Raw genomic sequence first — 21,425 nt, 5'->3', positions numbered from 1 at the left:
ACAGGAACATGCAGAAATGCCTTTGTCCCCTACCTGAGGTATTCCACACTATTCCATTTCTTTTTTCCAAGCTCTTCTTGCATTTGCCAATCACCCAGAATAACTGCTCTCTAGGTATTCGGCATGAGCAGGGTCAATGGAAGGCAGCCGAAAAGCTAAGAGATTGCTGGGTTTATTTTCTAATTCAAACATGACTCATTTATGACACGGAGCCAATGCACTATGGCCCCAACCCCTGTAACCATTTATTTTGCCACTGATTTCAGTAGAAGCTGGAGTGGGCTCTATGGGCTTGGTTTAACTCCCACTGGAGTAAATGGAAGTACTCCCATCCCTTCACAATGGGTTTTGAATCAGACCCTCTGGTCCCCAATTCAGGGAAGCTCAAGCAGGTTTAAGCGCACGCTCAAGGGCTTTCTTGGAATCCTGACCTAACATTGACGTGATCACCACAAGTTCTGTACACGCCCCCTGAGTTCTGTTCACTCCTCTGAAGCTCTGGAGACAGGATATTGGGCTAGATGGACCAATAGTCTGACCCAGTATGGCCGTTCTTATATTCACCCTCTTGGATGACACAGCAGGGACTGAACTGGGACCCTCCAGATGAAAAGGATGAGCTGCTATGGCTTGAACTAAAGAGACAAGCCTCTGAAATGGGCGACTGTAACAGCATATACTTTATGGATTGGCACACAGGGGCACCTGTAACAGGGTTACATGAACTCATTAGAAATAGCCATTTCAGCACTTGTCACAGACTCAGCACCAAAGAAACTCAATCTCCAGCATGAAATGATTACAGTAGAACCCACTAATTTTCACGAATAACTGGGCCACCTGTTGTGAATTATTGGATTTTGTGTTTTAGCAAGTAGCATACCCCTCATTAACTTGCACTTTGCTCATCTGCATACCCCATAAATTTCATTGGGGGAAAAACACGTCTCTCCCAACCACTTTTCAAAAACGATAGAATGACAGATTAACAAAGGGAATTCTGTGATGCACTATCCTTGCTTTTACTACGAATTTGCAAAATTCAGTCACTAACAGCTCCCCCAGTCATTAGTGCAAATTAGTAAGGTTCTTCTGTAAATGAACAAAGAATTGAAGTATAATGCATCACAGAATGTACTTTGTTCATTTATTCTGGCAATTTCAGTTTAGTTTTATTTATACCAATATACTAACAAATGTTCTGTAAAATATCGTGTAAAAGGCAAGGGCTGTAAGCTTTTTGAGGCAAGGACTTCTTACAAGTCTATTAGTGCCTAGTACACAATATGAAACCTCTCTACCATTCTAATATAAAACATGCAAAGGTGGGAAGACCTGCAATGTTTATGTGGATCATAACATCAAAGGATTAGCAAAGTCCTGCAGTACAGCGTATTTCTAGCATACAATTTAAACATGAAAGGTGTTTTTCAAGTTTGATGGCATGTGAAAGCACTGCACAGTACGCAGACATTTACGGCAGTGAAAAAGGATTTAATATACCACTAAAATCAGAATGGCAGTATTTTCACCCACGTTCACTGGCGTAAATAACTACAGAAGATGCAGAGCAACACAGAATCAGGCCCTATGGTTTTACTTTGGTTTTTCACATATGATCACCAGAGAAATTGTCAAAAAACGAACCCTTATATAGTATCTTTGGATCCATTTTGCTTAAATTACAGGGTCAACAAAAAACAACATAAGGAAAAGGCTAAATTTCAGGTTACGGTGTTCATATGACAATGCACCCTAGTTTTGGTGAGCAGGGAGCATGTTCCTGCCATATCATCTCCCAAAGTCACATAACCCAACAAACCAATGACAACTGCAAATGGAACAGACATTACACTCAAACTTGTGATCACAAAACAGAAGATAATCTGGAGTGTTATTTTTGATTCAATGACTGCCTAAAAAGTGTTCTAGGTACCATCTAAACATAAAACAACCCCATCCACTGTCCCGAGGAACTTGCATTCTCATTAGGCCAATTCACAGAGAAAATTTATAGATGAAGGGACAGGGTTATTGGGGGGAGGGATAGCTCAGTGGTTTGAGCATTTGCCTGCTAAACCCAGGGTTCTGAGTTCAATCCTTGAGGGAGCCGTTTAGGGAATTGGGGTAAAAATCTGTCTGGGGATAGGTCCTGCTTTGAGCAGGGGATTCGGCTAGATGACCTCCTGAGGTCCCTTCCAACGCTGATATTCTATGATTATATTAAGAAATTTAATCCAGATTTAAATCTCACTTTTTGATGCTTGCCTCCACACTTCACCACTGCCTGTTTTGTTTTGTTTTTTTGGTTGCCTTCATAAATCTAGCTTGTTGTCCCTTGCTGTGAAATGTAACACTATGCTCACATATTTTTTAATCTAACCTTCACCTTTTCTATGTAATCTATTTTCATCCTTTACTGTTTATATTTAACCCTTGCATATTCCTACTGTATACATTAATTTTAAGCTTTAGCTTTGTTTTCACTTTAACCCCATTCAAATCATTTGAACCTTTAAAAGCCCATTTCCTATTGCAACATGTTCACAAATCTACGAGCTTCCATATAAGGCAGCCTCATTTATTCATCGTATGGCAATCTTCTGCCTATCTCTGCACACCCTCCTGGCAGAAACCAGAGATAAGCACAGTCCAGTTTGCTTCTGAACACCATCTGCTCTGGTCAAGCCCTTCCTTTTCCATCTGCACAAACCCCATCAACTACAGAGGATAACAGTCTACTGAGACAAAATGTGCTATTGGCCAGAGGGTAGGAGCAGACTCCTGAAGCAAAGGAAATATGCCTTTTATAGGGTGAGCCCACAGATGTGGGACAGAATAAAGCTCCCGACGTACAGTGACTATAGGACACGTTGGGAAGGCGGGGAGAAGAGGCAGTGTTCCCTGAAGTCTGGGTCCAGTAGGGGGGCAGAGAGATAACGCCTAAAATAAAACTTTAAGAGGAATAATGCATAAGTGCTTAACATTTGCATCACTGCGATGGTTTTGGACGTATTCTGGACACGTGCTGAGGCCCCAGTCCTGTCCTGTCATTTGTACGGGTGCAGCCCCTGGATGACAATGCAGGACAGGGGTACGAGCTTTTAAAAAGCAGATGTATGCAAGTGTAGCATGCGCTTCAGTTTTAGCAGCAGGAATTAATTTTGAAGTGCATTAACATGGCCTTAAATCCGTTACAGTAAGTCATCAAATCTGAGAGCAAGTTAGCAAAAAAAATACAGAACTTCACAAGAAGTCACAGTCACTATATGAATCTGTTTCAAAATATTCTGCTACAGCATAATGAAATTTAAGAAATTCACCTACAGCGTCACATAGTATAATATATAGCATTAGCGTATACTAAAATATTATAAACTTTAAGAGCAAACATAAAATAATCTACAGATGAAGGGCCAGAAGCTCAGATTGTATAAACCAGCATACCTCCATTAACTTCAGCGAGAGGGTGGCCAACTTTCTAATCGCACAAAACTGAACACCATCGCCCCGCCCCCTTCACCAAGACCCCGCCCCTGCCCCACCCCTTCTCCAAGGCCCCACCCCTGCTCACTCCATCCCCTCTCCCTCCATCGCTCACTCTCCCCCACCTTCACTCACTTTCACTAGGCTGGGGAGCAGAGGGTTGGGGTGTGGGAAGGGGTGTGGACTCCAGGGTGGGGCCAGGAATGAGGGTTCAGGGTGCGGGAGGGAGCTCCGGGCTGGGGCTGGGGGTTCAGAGTGCAGGAGGGGGCTCAGGGCTGGGGCAGGGGTGCAGGAGGTGGTGCAGGCTCTGGGGTGGGGCCAGGGATGAGTGGCTTGGGGTGCTGTGCAAGAGGGGCTGTGGGGTGCAGGCTCTGGGAGGGAGTTAGGGTGTAGGAGGGGACTCAGGGCTAGGACAGGGGGTTGTGGTGCGGGCTCTGCGAGGGAGGTAGGGTGCAGAAGGGGGTTCCGACCTGGGACAGGGGTTGGGAGTGCAGGCTCCTGCCGGGCAGCGCTTACCTCAGGCAACTCCTGGAAGTGGCTGGCATGTCCAGCTCCAAGGCCCAGGGGCAGCCACGGGGGCTCCACACACTGCCCGTGCCCGCAGGTGCTGCCCCTGCAGCTCCCATTGGCCACGGTTACCAGCCAATGGGAGCTGTGGAGACAGCACTCGGGGCGGGGACAGCGTGTGGAGCCCCCCTGGGCGCCCCGCGCATAGGAGCGGGACATAGAATCATAGAATATCAGGGTTGGAAGGGACCTCAGGAGGTCATCTAGTCCAACCCCCTGCTCAAAGCAGGACCAATCCCCAGACAGATTTTTGCCCCAGATCCCTAAATGGGGATTTTGAACTCACAACCCTGGGTTTATGCCAGCTGCTTCCAGGAGCCACAGGGAGCCTGCCTTATCCCCACTGACCAGACTTTTAACGGCCCAGTGAGCGGTGCTGACTGGAGCCGCCACGGTCCCTTTTTGACCGAGCATTCCGGTTGAAAACCGGACGCCTGGCAACCCTATTCAGGAAAGCTATAGCAATCTACACCAGCTGAGAATCTGACACGGTGTTTCTATTTGGAGTCAACACAATAAATCATAAGTAGCATCATGTCCATGCAACACTTCTATATTTGTATTTATCAACATGAAAAAAAAATTGAAATAGAGTATGCACCAGAAAACATTTCCAGTACTTCCTGCCAAGCTGACTTGATAAAAGATGACAGGAAATTCTAACAGTACATCCAAAGACAGCAATATTTCTTTTACTGAGACATAATTATGGCAACTCTTGTGTTTTGTGTATCACGAGCCCAAATGAACCATTAAGAATACAGGGCAGGTGAAATCCATTTCAATTTGCACCATACTACTGCAGCTGTTCCTAAACCTAACGCAGTGGTTCTCAAACTTTTTTACTGGTGACCCCTTTCACATAGCAAGCCTCTGAGTGCGACCCCATTATAAATGCTGGAGACAAAGTGGGGTTTCAGGTGGAGGCCGACAGCTCGTGACCCCCCCCCCCGGAATAACCTCGCGACCTGCTGTGGGGTTCCAACCCCCAGTTTGAGAACCCCTGACCTAAAGCCTTTATGAGAACAACTGATTTTTTTTTTTTTAAGTAGAAACTAAATATTTCTTTAAAATGATAAAATACCCTCTTGCTCCAGACAGCCAAGCTTCGGAATGTTGCACACTCAGCAACCACATTCAATAACAAACCCTCCGATGTAAATGAAGTGTAGCACTGATACGATCCAAAGAGTCCCACATGGGGCGCCTCTGAGGAGACGGCTGATGTGGAGGGAAATGATGGGGACCCTGCCAGTGGAAAAGAAGGGATGCCTTATAAATATATTAAATAAAAAAACTCAATAACGGGGTTCAAACCCATATGTGACTCACACCAACCAGAAATGAACCTAAGCACAAAGTGATTGAAGAAGACTGGCAGCTTCTCTAGTTTGGTGGGTTTAATGTTAGCAGGTTCTTATGTTTTACTAAAGTGCACCACTTTGAGAATACGAGAATGCGTGCTGATTGGGCCATACGCGGCCCGCCCACGGGCCACAAGTTGAGAACCACTGCGCTATCAAACAATAGTCTGAAACTGACACATTTGCAACAACATTTGAAGACAAAACACCCTGTGCGTGTGGGTGAGCCCGTAGAATTTTTTTCAAAGGAAACTTTCTGAGTTTCAGATTTGCCAGCTTAAAAGGAAAGCAGCTTCAACTATGTCTACAAAAGCACTTGAAGCTTCATATGCGGTCTCCCTTCTTGTAGCAAAATCAAAGAAGCCGTACACAATTGCAGAAGGTCTGATTCTGCCTGCCCCTGCGGCGCTTGCAGAAAAACCATGCTTGATTAAAAAAAAAAAAAAAAAAAAAAAACTGATTCTCTCAAGAACGTACGCTGATCAAATGACACTGTGTGTCATCGAATTAAAGAAATGACTGAGGATATTGTCTCTCAACTTGTAGAGCAACTTAAAATGGCAAAAACATTTGCCCTTCAGCTTGATGAGTCCACGAATATTAGTGGAGAATTGCTTACGTTAGATACCCTGAAACCACTGATATCAGTAAGCAGGGACTATTTTGCAAAGGTATACAGGCAAACTCAACAGAGGACATTTTTAAACTAATTGACTTTTTTCCTGATCATGATTTGAGTTGGAATTTATGCAAATTCCTCTACACTGACGGGACCACTGCAATGACCAGGAGAGTGTAGCTAGGATCAAGAAAGAAAGTCCTGCCTTCCAGTGGGTGCACTGGACCATACACAGGGAGGCATTTGCTTCAAAAAAAGACGAGTTCTGAGCTGCATGAAGTTTTAAACAAGTCTGTCAAAACTGTCAACTTTCTCAAGTCCAGCCCACTCAATGCTCACCAGTTTCGCATTCTTTGTGAAGAGATGGGGGCAGAACATCAACAACTGTTGCTTCACACAGAGGTTAGCTGGCTTTCAAGAGCAAAAGGACTAGACAGACTGTCTGAATTACGCACAGAGGTTCACACGTTTCTTTCTGATCATTCATTCCCTCTTGCCTCGGTCTTTGACCATACTGTGTGGTTAGCTCAACTTGCCTACCTCACAGATATATTTAGCAAGCTGAATGATCTAAATTTGTCCATGCAAGGTCATGACACTGACACTCAATCTCTATGACAAAGTGAATGCTTTTATCGAGAAAACCGAATTCCGGAAGTCCAAATGTGGAGACAAAGACTTGATCTGTTTTTCACTGTTTCATGCATATGTCACTGATGTCTGCACCAGGGAAATTGAGCAGAGCAAAATTAAAGAAATAATAGAAGATTATTAACTTGACATCTCAGATCAAGTCATATTTCCCCAACATTCAACACAACTCAGCTCAACTCGACTGGGTAAGAAACCCATTCATTTTGTCAGATGTTAGCAGCAGTAACCTCTCTGCCAGTCAGCAAGAACATCTTCTTGAGCTATCTTCAGACCGTAGTCTGCAAATGAAGTTTAATGCCTCCGCACCAGTTGTTCTCAACCTATTTACCATTGTGGGCTGCATCCAATACTACCTGTATGGCCCTGAGGATGTCACATGGGTCGCAGCTCTGTGCTGATTGGGCCGCAGGTGGCCTGCAGGTTGAAAACCACTGTTCCACACTAACCCAGTTCTGGTGTTTAGTACAAAAAGACTACACTGGCCTTGGGAGCCATGCTTTGAATGTTCTGTTACCTTTTGGGTCAACGTATCTTTGTGAAGTCTCGTCTTCTGCTACAACTGCCATCAAGACAGAGTAGGAACAGAATCAATGTGGAGAAAAACTTAACTGTTACTGTCACTTCACCACTCACACGTGAACAACAGGCTCAAGTATCACACTGAAATGTGAGTATGATATTTATATTCCAATTGGTTTATTTTATAATTATATGGTAAAAATGAGAAAGTCGGCAATTTTTCAGTCCTACTGTGCGCTAGCACTTTTGTGTTTTTATGTCTGATTTTTTAAGCAAGTAGTTTTCAAGTGAGGTGAAACTTGGGGGTACACAAGACAAATCGGACTCCTGAAAGGAGTATGGTAGTCTGGGAAGGTTGAGAACCACTGGACTAGATGACCCTTGTGGTCCCTTCTAACTGGATGTTTCTAATGAAACAAAAAGAGAAATTACAGCAATTGGACTGGGTGCCAATTGAGGGGAATATCGTCCAACATGTAGCTGCTGCAGAATACTTAGTAACCGAAGGGAATCTAAAAGGACAAACATCTGTAGATGGATTCAGTAAAATAACAGAGAAATCTAGCAAAGTTCCTGAGCAAACAAACTTCCATGCTGCTGTGCAAAGTGACACCAACAGACTATCGACAACAGATAATCTCGTTCTTTAATCAGCGGAAAGTATGACAGAGTGAAACGCATGCACCAGGAACAGGGAGACAGAGCAGCAGCTAGTTCAATCAAAAGAAAGCAACGAAAAGGTTGATTCTCAGATTTTTGCTAACCGTGTTTGACTTGGGTTGTCCCCCGCCCAACCCCATCCTAGCATGCTCCCGCGGTTCAGACGTTTCGTTGTGATGAGCAGACGATCTGGTACAAAACATTGAATGTGTCATATGTTAATTTTACAGCTCAGTGGGTTTTACAACTTTATTTCTTGAGCTGTTGGCTTCTTTCTACTCTAGGATTTTCTCTTCCTGTGGGAACTGGCTTTGGAGCACCGAGGATAATGATAATTGGAACCTAACTGCTTTGATGAGAAGCTGGGGACCAGATCAGCTAGGACCGGCAAAACAGGTAGATTTTCTTAAAACATGAGAGGGCCAACAGATGGCCTTATATGGGCTGGAGCTTTCAGGCTAATGGATGAGGGGATATTTATGGATAACTTCACCAAGTAATGTTTTCTTTCCACTGGGTGCATGGGGGATTAACTTTTACATTTGTCATACAGCTCTGATCGCTTTATATTGTACTAGCCTTGCCAACACACAGTTACATTCAGCTATTTCAGAGCAGTGACCTTAGGATCAGAGTATTGTGAATAAGCATTCAAAGGAAGGTTGGACTCAAATTGTAGGACCTGTCAGCGTACCTTATTTTCTAGCTCGAAAGCAAATGTGAAGGTTGGTGTAGGGAGCATTGACATGCAGAGGATTGACACTTTGCAGGAGAGACTTCGCATAAGGATGCATCCATTAGAATTAGATTTCTGCGCAAAGCTTCTTTGATGGGCAAGTACATCTTTGAAGTTAAAGAGGCGAGTCCTGCAGATCAAATCCATTGTTCCCAAGCTTACAGAATTCTAATTTTCCACAAAGAAGGAAAAAGCAAATGTTCTGGATAAAACAAAAGACTCTAATTCCAGGAACCTCATTGGGCTTCCTTCGGCCTGACAATGGGGACTAGCCTCGTCCCAAGGAGTGTTCTCTTCCCACCCATAGTATTCCCTCCACTGCCCCTTGACTTTGGTCTCTTGGGATTTTATAATCCTGAGGAGTCTCTTAGGCCTTCGGCGCTGTCAATTTTCCAGCTTAGGGAAGTATCTCCACATTTGATTTCAGGCTTTTGCCACCAGTCTGCAACTGTCCCTTTAAAAATGTTCCGACAAGGTCAGCCACCATTGTTTTAGGAAGTGTTTTCAGGTGAGTGCCAGCAACTTCCGCAGAAATTAGGCCTTCATTAAATAAAAGCAAAAAACCATCTAAGTCACTAGCTCTTATGACTGTGAATACGTAATAGGAACTGAACGTAACCTCATGCAGTGTTGTCTTCCTAAGTCCACAGATCGCGTCAGCGCCTCTGCTCAGAGCTTTCCCAAGCTGCAGCAGAGAGAAAATTGACCAGTCTCATCACTTCTTACTGTTGCTGTTCAGAACCCTGAGGACACCCAACGGCGCTACGTTTCTGTGCTAAGTTACATTGTTCAGCTGCTGGGGAAAGCTCAGAGCAGCACAAAAGGCTGTCACTGATGCTATTCATTGGTGAGAATAATCTAAGAGAGGGGGGCTGGGGAAGGGAGAGTGCAAGGGAAACATTCCCCTTCCAGCTGCCAGAAAACAGAGCCGCAGTTGAGTAGTGGAGTTGCACAGCTCTATCACTGCAGCCCGATACCTGAGGGGATGTCAAAGTACCGGAGATGCCACCATCCCAACTCCTAGCAGCCAGGGAGCTCTTGAACAGGTTTGGGAGGCAGAAAAAGTGCTCCTTGTCCCCAGGGAATAGTTTGGGGTTTACCCAGATACACAAAAAGCACATTCATAAAATACTCATATTCTACAAACTCCTTTCCCCCTTGGCATTCTCCTATCCTGCTACCTAATGCACTAATGTGGAGCTTCACGTTTAAAATGGAAGGCTGTACAAGCTCAACCGTGGTCTTTCAAAAATCCACCTCCTGTCTCTTGGAAGGTCGGACTCACATTATTGCAAACTTCTCAGTAGTGTATGCAACAGAAAGCAATACGTTTAACGGTCACACATCTACATTGTTGTCAATGAGAGGGAATTGTTTCCCTTTCAGACATGTTGCTAGAAAAAATACAGCAGGAAATCAAACGATATTGAACTGACAGTCAAGCAAATGCAACAACGTACTTGAACAGTGATTCATAAAAGCAGAATTCAGTTACAGTAAGCTGGCTTGACTTGTAAAAGCCTCAAAAAGGCCACAGGGCATGTTGAGAATCTCCATTTCTATTATGATTTAGGATTTACTCATTTCAAGATATGAAAAATAAATTTCTCTTGCTTTGATGTTTTCCATGATGCAAGCCCAGGACAGACAAATGGATGAGTCACCTGTCCGTCAGCCCAGTTGTACCAAATCCAGATCAGGTTTTTCATGTCTCGCTCCTCTTCACAACTTGCAGGCAAGAGTCCCCAGCTAAGAGCCTCCAGAGCTAGAGAAAATATATGACTAGGCTACACTAGGCTTACTAGCTAGGTCCATATGAAGCCTGCATATTACAGGAAACAATTAGCCAAGTATGAGCAGTTCCTTTTGCCATGGTGTAACTGACATCAGTTTGGCCAAATGGACTTGACTGGCAGTGACCATACTCAGGGAGGGAAAGAGGAACAATAGCCAAGCTGATGAAATCCAACTTGAAGCAACATCAGCTGATGCATTCAAATCCATCTAGTAGTGTCCTGATTCTCTGAACCAAGTGCCAGGTGGCACACACAACAGAGTCAGGCCTCCCCATGCTACACCCATGACATAGCCACTGACCATGTCAAGCGTCCTTGAAGTTTCTTGACATGGGAGGCCTGAAAGTGAGTAGGAGAGTTAAATGTAGACGCCGACCAAGCAGGAAAAGCAAACGTTCTTCCTATTTTCAGGCCTTTCAATCAGCAAAAACAGATTTGAACAAGGACCTGACCACCTCTGAGAGCAGGCTAGACCCGGAGTTTGAGGGGCACGGGGTTAGAGTGAAGGATGAGACCCTTTCCTTCCCAAAGGAATAGCTAAAGGGGGTCCACAAACCAGGTTCCTCTAGGCCAGCCTAGGGTTTTGATCATCAGAAGGCACTGATCTCTTTTCCCACTTTCTTCAGATCCCACCTGCAATATGGAGAAAGCATCCTGCACCCAAGCCTTGGGGGCAGGTGTCTGCTGAAGTGCCTGGAGACTAGGGAGTTGCAGCCAAACACAGAGGCTAACAGAGGGAAGGCCAGGAGCAGGCAGCTAATTGATTGAAAATCTTTCAGTGGCGGGACCCTGCCTCCGAAAAGAGACACTTCCAATTCATGATTTAGACTAGGGCTACATACATGTAGACCCTTGACAGACCCAGGATTTTTCTCTGTGCAGCAGAAGAGTGCATTGGATTCCCTCTGGAGGGAAATGCTCCGAGTTCTGCAGTGACATGTCGCATCTGATCAGGATGTGGCTGTGGGAGGAGATCTCTAGCAACCTGAAAATCAACCTGATAGCCCTGCGCTCTCTGATGCCGAAGTGGAGCTTCCATGCTTGAGAAGACCATTCCTTGGCCCAGCTGAGATTAACTGTGAGCCTCCAATCTACAGAGGCTTGCAGTAGTCTGTGTTGATGTAGAGGTGGGAGAGCCCTCCCCTCAAAAATCCTCCGTCATGTGAAATCAGTCCAGCTGCTGGTTGAGGAGAGCCAGCTAAATGCTGGACATCCTCTTCCACAGAGGCAAGGTAACAGAGATCGGAATGATCGAGAACCCAGCCCATGGGACAGAGTCCTGGCACAATGCCAGGCCTTCCAGCAAGGTTCTACACAAGTGGATGGATGCTGAACCCCTGGACCGGAAGAGATTAATCAGAGGCTTGTTGGGGGGCAGGTGGAGAGAATGGCTTATCTGGTATGTTTAAAACCACTCGCAGATCAAACAAAATCTGAAGGAAGATGCATCTCTTTTCACAATTTACCACCACGCCAAAATCATGGAGCATCATCAGGGTTCTGGAGCACCTGAATCCAGCCCAGCCCATCAACATCCAGGTAAAGAATTAGGCAGACACCTAATGTGACTACTGCAACAACCCACAGCCACAGAGCCGAGCAGGAGCACTGAGCTAGAAACGCAGCGGTCCCGTAGAAAATCAAATGAATCTCTGATGGGCTTAAAACATAGGAGGATGGGAAGACAAGTGTCCTACAAATCAATGGATACTAACAGTTTCACAGATCTATGTCCACAAGAAATGAATGAAAACACCATTGTTAAATTTTCTTATCTGTCAAACTGATTCAGTCATTTTAAATCTAGCATCAGTCTCTGCTCTCCTCAGCTTTTGAGGACTACAAAGTACCTGGGATATACTGTGTCGCCCTCCAATTTTTGGAAATTAGACATATGGCCCCTTTCTAGTGAAAAAGTCCACTAGCCTTCTGAGGCTCCTAGGGAAGCAGGGTGAAAGAGAACTGGTGAGAAGGAACTCCGACATATCCACCCATGTACAATAGAAATCTCCAAGGACTCTGAAGTAATCCTGCTCCAGGAGGTTCAAGGAACACCAGTGTCTTGATGTTCCTGGAGGTCCAATTCTGTCCCACTGGCTCCCAATGGGATGAAATGGAACATGGTCTCCCACCCCTGCTCAGGACAGCTGTGGCATTTCAGTGGGAGGCCATTGGGGCTACAAGACCGGCTGAAGAAACCTGCTTCTAAAGATTGCAAAGCAGACATACATGAGACGCAATCTTTGGTCTTTTTCCCCAGCTTTTACTAGGCAGAAACTTCCTTTGTTGGCCTCTGTGGTGGCCAAGAGCTCCAAGAATAACTCAAAGAAGGATGGATTGCATTTTAATAGAGAAGAACTGGCTGCAACTCTTTCCGGTAAAGCAGAGGAACAACTTCTGCAGACTAAGTGGAGGAAAAATGCAGACAAAAATCGTGCCTTCAGCTGCCTGCCTGACAGCTGAGGACTCAGCCCATTCAATCCATCAGGGAGATAGTGCTGCAAAAGGCTGTTCTGTGGTCTGTCTGTGTTTACATATCTAATTTACGTATTTACATTCTAATTATTTAACATAAAACTTGTAGTATTCCTATGACCGGGTTCTGTTGTTGCCCACAACAGCTTTTGCATTCTACTGAAAACAACAGAATTCCCTATGAAAAGGAATGCATTGTGTCAATTGCCTACTATTGTTCCTCAGCTGAATCACAATTATTTTTGCCAAAACAAAGAACTATAGGCTTCAGCATTCAAAACAGATTCATTTGACAAGTACTCTACAATCTCCATCCCAATGATCAATTACAAAAAACACTGGTTTTTAAATAATTTGACATTTGCCGCGGGCATTTCCACAACACTGTATGCTACAAAGTGAACGTAGCTCTTTCATTTTTAAATTTGTATCCCCCATGTTCAGTGTCTGGTCCCCAACCTCAAGCACCGCACACTATCCAATCTGCCATGCTGTTGGAAAGAAACGGTATGTGATCATAAAAAACTATCCACACGGGCAAAGAGTTAAGTCTGTTCAGACAATCAGACTTTCGTGTGTTTAAAAGAATATCAAGGATGCCAAGTGAATATAATTTTTTATCCTGAACTTTTTTTTAAAAAAAGAAAAATGAACAAAAATCCCACGGCAAGGAAACCTATTATAAGCAGGCCACTTTGTACTGCACACGCGTCACTGTGTGAGGCAAGAGTCCCTGTGGCCATTAACAAATCCTGCAGAATGAAGCAGGGCTTGCACGTAGCACAGCGCACACACCTGCACTCCGTGTCATTCTGCGGTCAGGCGGACAACCACCGTGGGTCTAGGAGAAATCAAGGGTTTGTTCACAGCTCTGTGACTTTGAGCAAGTCTGTACCACCAATCCCGTCTGTAAAATGGAAATGATATTTAAGCCTCATGGGGGGGGGTCACAAAACAAGATCTGTGAAGTGCACAGAATTATTAAAGCCACTTGCGGCAGAAGGTAGGAACATAATTTAGGACCTATTTCCCACAGGCTACAGTGGAGGAGAATGCTGCAACGGCAGCAATCAACCTACTTTGGATGAGATCCAGAATCTCCCATAATATTCCAAAAGCGTGTCCAGTTTAGAGCCATCCTGAAATTTAAAGCATCTTAACCTAGCTATGCACGCATATGCAGTTCATACTCAGGCATGTAAGTCTTACACTTAGCACAAAGATCTACTGCACACGTGCGGTAATGTAATTTTAGTATACAAATAAGTGAAAACAAAGCCATTTCTTGAGGAATGAAGCTGTCTCAACTTTCTAACCTCAATCATTTCAAAAAGAGTAACACTTTCTATGTACTGGAGAGAAGTATTTTCCATCACTCTGCTCTCACTCAAAAACAGGTGAACACGAAGCGTCCAAAAAATTAAGTGTGAGTGGAAAGAGGGGGCAGAATGGAAACTGTTTAACCTTAACTACAGCAGTGGCTACCATGCAACCACTGTAACGTTATGGCTTTACAAGCAATACATTTATCAGCATTTTAACATATGCTGAATTATTTCTTAATCACCCAACCTATATACCATTTCTATATTTAGAAACTTTAGAACTTTTTTGCAAGACATTAACTAGTGTGTCACACCACTCAACTACACGACTCTATGTTCTTTTGTTTCATAAAGGCATAGATGAAAGGTTGCCATAGCAACCTTTACTTTTAGCTTTTGAGGTGTTCAGTTCCTAAATTGGAACCATGGAACATCAAATGTGTGCAAACATTCACGGATGTCTAGGACCCTACCAAATTCATGGCCATGAAAAACGCATCACGGACCGTGAAATCTGGTCTTGTGTGCTTTTACCCTGTCCTATACAGATTTCACAGGGGATACCAGCGTTTCTCAAACTGGGGATTCTGACCCCAAAGGAAGTTGCAGGGGGGGTCTCAAGGTTACTTTAGGGGGCCGCAGTATTGTCACCCTTACTTCTGTGCTGTTACTTTCAGAGCTGGGCGGCTGGAGAGTGGCGACTGCTGACTGCAGGCAGTAGTGCAGAAGTAAGGGTGGCAATACCATATCATGCCATCCTTACTTCTCTGCTGCTGCTCGCGGCGACACTGCGTTTCTTCTGCCTTTACACAGTAGTCAAGATGTGGGCGTACCATGGATTTATACAGAGGCAATATATTTTCTGTCTTATTAGCTACCCCTTTCCTAAGGATTCCCAACATTCTGTTCGCTTTTTTTTGACTGCCGCTGCACATTGAGTGGATGTTTTCAGAGAACTCTCCACAATGACTCCAAGATCTTTCTTGAGTGGTAACAGCTAATTTAGACCCCATCATTTTATATGTATACAGTAACTCCTCATTTAAGGTTGTCCCACTTAACGTTGTTTCAATGTTACATCCCTGCTCAATCAGGTAACATGCTCGTTTAAAGTTGTGCAATGCTCCCTTAGAACGTCGTTTGGCTGCCTGCTTGTAAGATTCTGTGGAAGAGCAGCGACTTTACAAGGGAGCATTGCACAAGTTCCGCTTCTCCGCCTCCTCCCCCTCCCTCCCAGCGCTTCCCCCCAGTGCTTAGGACTTTCTAGGAGGGAAGGGCAGGAGTGGGGAAGCGCTGTGTCTCCACTCCTCCCCCTCCCTCCCAGAAAATCCTAAGCACCGCTAAACAGCTGTTTGGCGGCGCTTAGGACTTTGGGAGGGTGGGAGATGTGGTGTGCTCCGGAGAGGAGGTGAAGTGGGGGGTGGGAAGAGGTGGGCCTGTTCTCCGGGGAAGCTGCCGCTGCTGCAAAGGTGCTCCCTAGCGTCCTTGCCTGCAGCGGGCTGTGAGTGTGTGGGGTAAGCCAGGGGCACTTCCCAACCACAGTACAGTACAGTATTGTACAGCATACCGTATATAATGCCTTTTGTCTGCCCCCAAAAAATTTCCTTGGAACCTAACCCCCCCGCATTTACATTAAATCTTATGGGACAATTGGATGCGTTTAACACTTAAAGTTGCATTTTCCAGGAACATAACTACAACGTTATGTGAGGAGTTACTGTAGTTGGGATTGTTTGTTTTCCAATGTGCATTACTTTGCATTTATCAACATTGAATTTCATCTGCCATTTTGTTGCCCAGTCACCCAGTTTTGTGAGATCCTTTTGTAGCTCTTCGCAGTCTGCTTCGGACTTAACTATCTTGAGTAGTTTTGTATCGTCTGCAAATTTTGCCACCTCACTATTTACCTCTTTTTCCAGATCGTTTATGAATATGTTGAATAGGACTGGTCCCAGAACAGACCCCTGGGGGACACCACTATTTACCGCTCGCTCTCCATTCTGAGAACTGACCATTTATACCTACCCTTTGTTTCCTATCTTTTAACCAGTTACCAGTCCATGAGAGAACCTTCCCTCTTATCCCGTGGCAGCTTACTTTTCTTAAGAGCCTTTGGTGAAGGACCTTGTCAAAGGCTTTCTGAAAATCTAAGTACACTAGATTAATAAGACTTAAGCACCCGCTTAACTGTAATTATGGAATATCCCATTCAAGTCAATGAGACTATTCACAGTGAATGAAGCCAAGGATGTACATAAGCCTTTGCAGGAATGCAGCCTAAGTCTTCCAAGGCAATACTCTTCTGCTACGAGTACACCAGCTTCTCCAACTCTGATAGCTCAGTATATAAACTGATCAAATCCGAGTGCCAGCTCAAGCCAATTACAGGTCATTTTTAAGGAGAGTCTACATCTAAAATTACGGTTCTAGAGGACCAGGTTGATGGGGCAGTAGAAATGCAAGCTCACATGCATGAGGTGGCTGCCAGGAACAGAAAGCAGTTTTAGGGGAAGCGGGTTAATAACAAAGTATCGGTTATTAAAATATTTGTATTATACAAAAAGCCAGAGCTGGCTGAAAACTAGATTGAGAGAGACGACTTTGGGACTGCCCCAGAGGAAAATATATTCAGAATCAAAATTACATTTGTGAGAAAGACTCAAGGCGAGAGAAATGTTTCGGTTACCTTTCTAGACCTAAAATCCAAATTTTAAAAAAAAAAAAATATTTGATCCAAACAAAAAAAAAAAAAAAAAAAAAAAGCTTTTAATGAAAAATACAGGAAAGCTTCCATTTTGTATCCAACAAAGCTCAAGGCATTTGCTAATACAGGAGCGATTTTGGAGTAAAAAGGAGAGAGAGAGAGAAACAGAATGACAGAGGACAAAGGCAGCAAGGACACCAAGATACTTGAATGTACTGACGGGTATTTTTAACCTTATGCTCCCGCCTAGTTTTGCAAAAGGAGCAAGATTTCACTGGGGAGGTTTTATAGGATAAGCTACCCTGGGGAATTTGAGGCACTGGCTAACTCCCTTTCATCACCACTAGCAAGAGAGACTACAGTTATATAAGTTAATGGCACAGAAACCAGAGCAGGAATTATTTCATTTGTTTTTATGCCCATGGGAAAGCTCTCTCCACAAATCCTTACAAACATAAGGGCATGAGTGCTACATTTTAGCGGGAAGTTTTATTTCTGAATCTCTTGAAAACTACCACTTCAGTTTTAAATACATTAGGACCTAAAACCTAATATAAATGTCCCCCACCTTACCCCACCACCATGAAAAAAACACTAAGCAATCCACTTGTTCTTGGCTTACCTGCATTTCTCTACCTCCCTAGATCTTTATTTTGATCATTCTCTCAGCCTGTCCCTGTCCATCTGCATTTAACCACACAGTAGGGTTCATGCAACTACCCACTATTGTGGTAAATTCTGAACGCCTCACACAATCTACAATAAATAAGCACTACAGGCATGCATTAAATGAATATGTGGTGGCTTTAAGTCAAAGTTCTCAATTTTTGTGGCTTTAAACATTAAACAAAGTTATTTTTATACTGCAAGTGGTGTGTTTGACATTAACTAAAACCATACAAGTGTTATTTAGAAAGGAACAAACAAGATGACTAATATCAGCATAAAGGGCACTTATAATGCTGAACATAAATACAAATGGATCACTCTCATACCAAGTTCCAACAGAGAGGAATTCTTTCACTCTAGTCAAGGAAGAAGAAGAAGAACTAGAAGCAAAACTACAAGGAGATTATGATCTAGTGAGCGTCACTGTAATTTGGTGGGATTATTTTCATAACTGCAATGTTAACAGAGAGTGATATCATTTATAAAGAAAAGAGAAAGGGGTAGTGCTGCATAGAAAACCATTTGCAGTACATTACAATTCAGCTTTGTATAGTGTAGCCCAAAGGTGTTTCCACACACAGCTCCACCTCAACATACAATCTAAAAAGACAAGAGACAAAAGATGGGGCAAAGGAAGACAATATAAAAACAAAGTGATCAAGGAAGTGACACCATACATTATTTTCTAGCTTGTTTCAGGGTTTCTATATACAGTATTTAAGCTAAACATCCTCCCCCTTCCCTCTGCATAACTGAGGTTATTCAGGAAATACAGGTCAATTGACAAGTAGATAATTCAGTGATATAATTTCCTGGAGGAGTTGTGAAAGAAGTGGGTTTGCAGGAGGGAGGGCAGTGTCTTTGAGAACCAGCTCAGGAAGGCCATGTCATGAGTAGAGGACAACATGAAAGACCATAGTGTGGTGAAGGAGACCAAATTGAGACTGACACAAGACACAAGCTCACAGAAGCAGCAAGGGACAGAGTTATGTAAGGCTTGCCATGGTCACATAGGGAAAAATTCAGGGTAAGGGATGAGAAAGAAAGAAGCTGCCCTAAAATGGAATGACTCCAGAGATAATTTCAGAAGAGAATCTGGATTTCTGAGTGCATAGATAGAGCCCTGCAGATTGGCGGATATCCGCTTTATATCCATGGATGAGGATATCCGTGAGCCATTTTTGAAGATCAGATGCAGATACAAATTTGACTTTACGTGTGGAGATGGCTGGAGCAATAAATGAAGACATTATGGATGGCTGATCATTTTAAGATGGAATAACCAAAAAGAGCAGAAGAAGAAAAAAGGGTGAACATGGGGGTAATGTTGTCCAAAAACTGACCAGTGGGAAAACAAGATAACAGTCTATGTCTAAGGATAAGGAATTAAGCACAAAAGTAGAACCTCCATAGGCATGTCTGCTACATAGTACCAGAACTAGAGAAGAACATTAACAAAAAGGCCCTGAATCAACTGTTGAGAACTCTAAATAACAAGACACTCTACTCAGATTGCATTTGCTGCTGGGTAACTGATGCAACCAACATGCAAAAAAGATTCCTACTTTCTGTAATAGTTGTCAACAGGGAATCGTCACTGAACTGATGCATTTCTTGTGGGGTTCCACAAGGATCTGTATTATACCCAACGCTATTCAACGTCTTCATCTATGATCTGGAAGTAAATATAAAATCGCTGCTAACATTTGAAAACAAAAATCACACAAAAATTGGCCAAGTAGTAAATAACGATGAGGATAGGCAATCAAACAGAACAATCTGGATCGGTTGGTATCCTGGGCCCTTTCAAACAAAATGTGCTTTAATACAGCCAGATGTCAGGTCAAACGTCTACGAACAAGGAATGCAGGCCATGCCTACAGAATGGGGGACTGCCCTCTGCAAAGCAGCAACTCCTGTGTGCTTTTCAGAGTCACCGTGCACAAGCACTGAACAGGAGATCCCAAAGCCATGCTGTGGCTAGTCTTTGGATGAACGAACAGGGGAACAGTGAGTAGGACTAGGGGGGCGATTTCACTTATGGGTACAGCATTAAAGAAAGAGATACTAAAACGCGGAAGACAGTTCTGAACAGCGGGTTAAAAACTCGACCTATTTAGCTTATCAAAACGATTAAGAGGTGACTTGATTTCAGTGTATAAGGACCTTCACAGGGAAAATATAATGGGCACTAAAGGTCTCTGTAATGTAGGAGAGAAAGGCAGAACCAGAACCAATGGCTGCACAATGAAGCCAGGCAAACTGAAATCAGAAATAATTTTTAACAATGAGGGTGATTAACCATGGGAACGAACACCCAAGGGAAGTGATGGATTCTCCATCTCTTGATGTCTTCAAATCAAGATTGGGTGCCCTTCTGGAAGAGATGCTTGCGCCAAATATAGGTTACTGGGCTCAATACAGGGGTAATTGGGAAAAATTTAAGGGCCTGTGATAGGGATGTGAGACTAGATGATCTAACAGTCCCTTCTGGCCTTCAACTCCATGAACAGCAGACTGACCCGGAAAGTAGATATGATCCAAGAAGGAGCCATCATTAATCTACTTCTTAACGACAGAAACTGAAAGCCTGATTCAATTGCCATTGCAGACAACAAGACTCTTTCCACTGAGCACAAGGACAGTTGGATTATGCCCGGAAAGAGAATGACCGGGGCAATGAGAATCTGCGAGAAGTTACATGGAGAAGTCAGCAAGTTAGGGAATGAGATCACAAAATGCAGCAAGCACCACCATGGTGTTTGATTTCAGGAAAGCAAACGCTGGGGAGTTAAGAAATCTGGAACACAGTTCTTCATTCAGTTCTTACTCAAACCAAATGGCCACTAAAGTCTATGGAGTGTTTGTCAGAGAGCACTGCAGGATTTGGCTCGCAGTAAGGGGGAGATATAAAACTCCAGTGTGGAAGACACAACAGACTACAACTCTTCTGAAAAAGAAGACCGCAAGGAACAAGTGGCCACCTTCTCATGCAAACATACTTGTGGATTTTAGTCCACTCTAAAATCTGGAGTGAGCAGCGTCCCATTTTGTTGGTCTTTAATCTTTTTTCACAAACTGGTTTGTAGAGGTAATAACTCAGAAAAAAGGTAGTTTTATTAGAATACAAAATGTAACACTTTGTACGACCCCGCTGCACAAATGCCCTCTATAGCAAGTTACTTTCTGCCCTGTTGGAGCTGCTTGACGTGTATTTGAGGGAAAGAATCCAACAACTTTTAGTGTATCCTCCAATGACAATCGCTCCTTTCTTTCTGTTTGCAAAATTCTTCTCCTTTCCTTTGCATTGTTCAGTGCGACAATTACAGTTCTCTCTCAATTATTACTAGATTGTGGAGGGGGGGGGCAGGTAATGGAAAGAAAGGTCAAAATTCCCTTCAGGATAAATTGGCTCTTCCTTCAGACCTAGGCCCAAGAAATATGGAATTATGTCTTTCGCAATGTCAGTCGGTAGCTCCAAGTATTTTCCCCCAAGGTCTCCCAAGACAGGTATTTTTATATCTGACAGGAGTTCCAATTAGTTTCATGAGTCTACTCATTAAAGTTCCAATCTCCATTGTTTTACCCCTCCTGTAGTGACTGCTACTCCATTGTGTTGCAAGCTACATTTCTATTTTTCCCACTTCGTTATACAGACCCAATTTACGGTTCCTATCTTTGAATCCAATGCGTGGAACTTTGGGTTCAGCAGACTTGAATGGCTTCCACCTCTAAGATGGAAGCATTCCCGTGTAGGGTTTTAGCTGCTGAAATGGGTCTAGAAAATTCTAGCTGCCTGTGGGATGGAAGCAGGTGGCTTCAAAAAAGGAATCTCTCCGATTTTACTTTGG

The sequence above is a fragment of the Terrapene carolina genome, unplaced genomic scaffold (assembly GCF_002925995.2).
Source record: "Terrapene carolina triunguis isolate 2854851 unplaced genomic scaffold, T_m_triunguis-2.0 Scaffold33392, whole genome shotgun sequence".
In the NCBI taxonomy this organism is placed as follows: domain Eukaryota; kingdom Metazoa; phylum Chordata; order Testudines; family Emydidae; genus Terrapene; species Terrapene triunguis.
The sequence above is the reverse complement of the archived record's forward strand: the minus strand, read 5'-3'. Positions refer to the sequence as shown.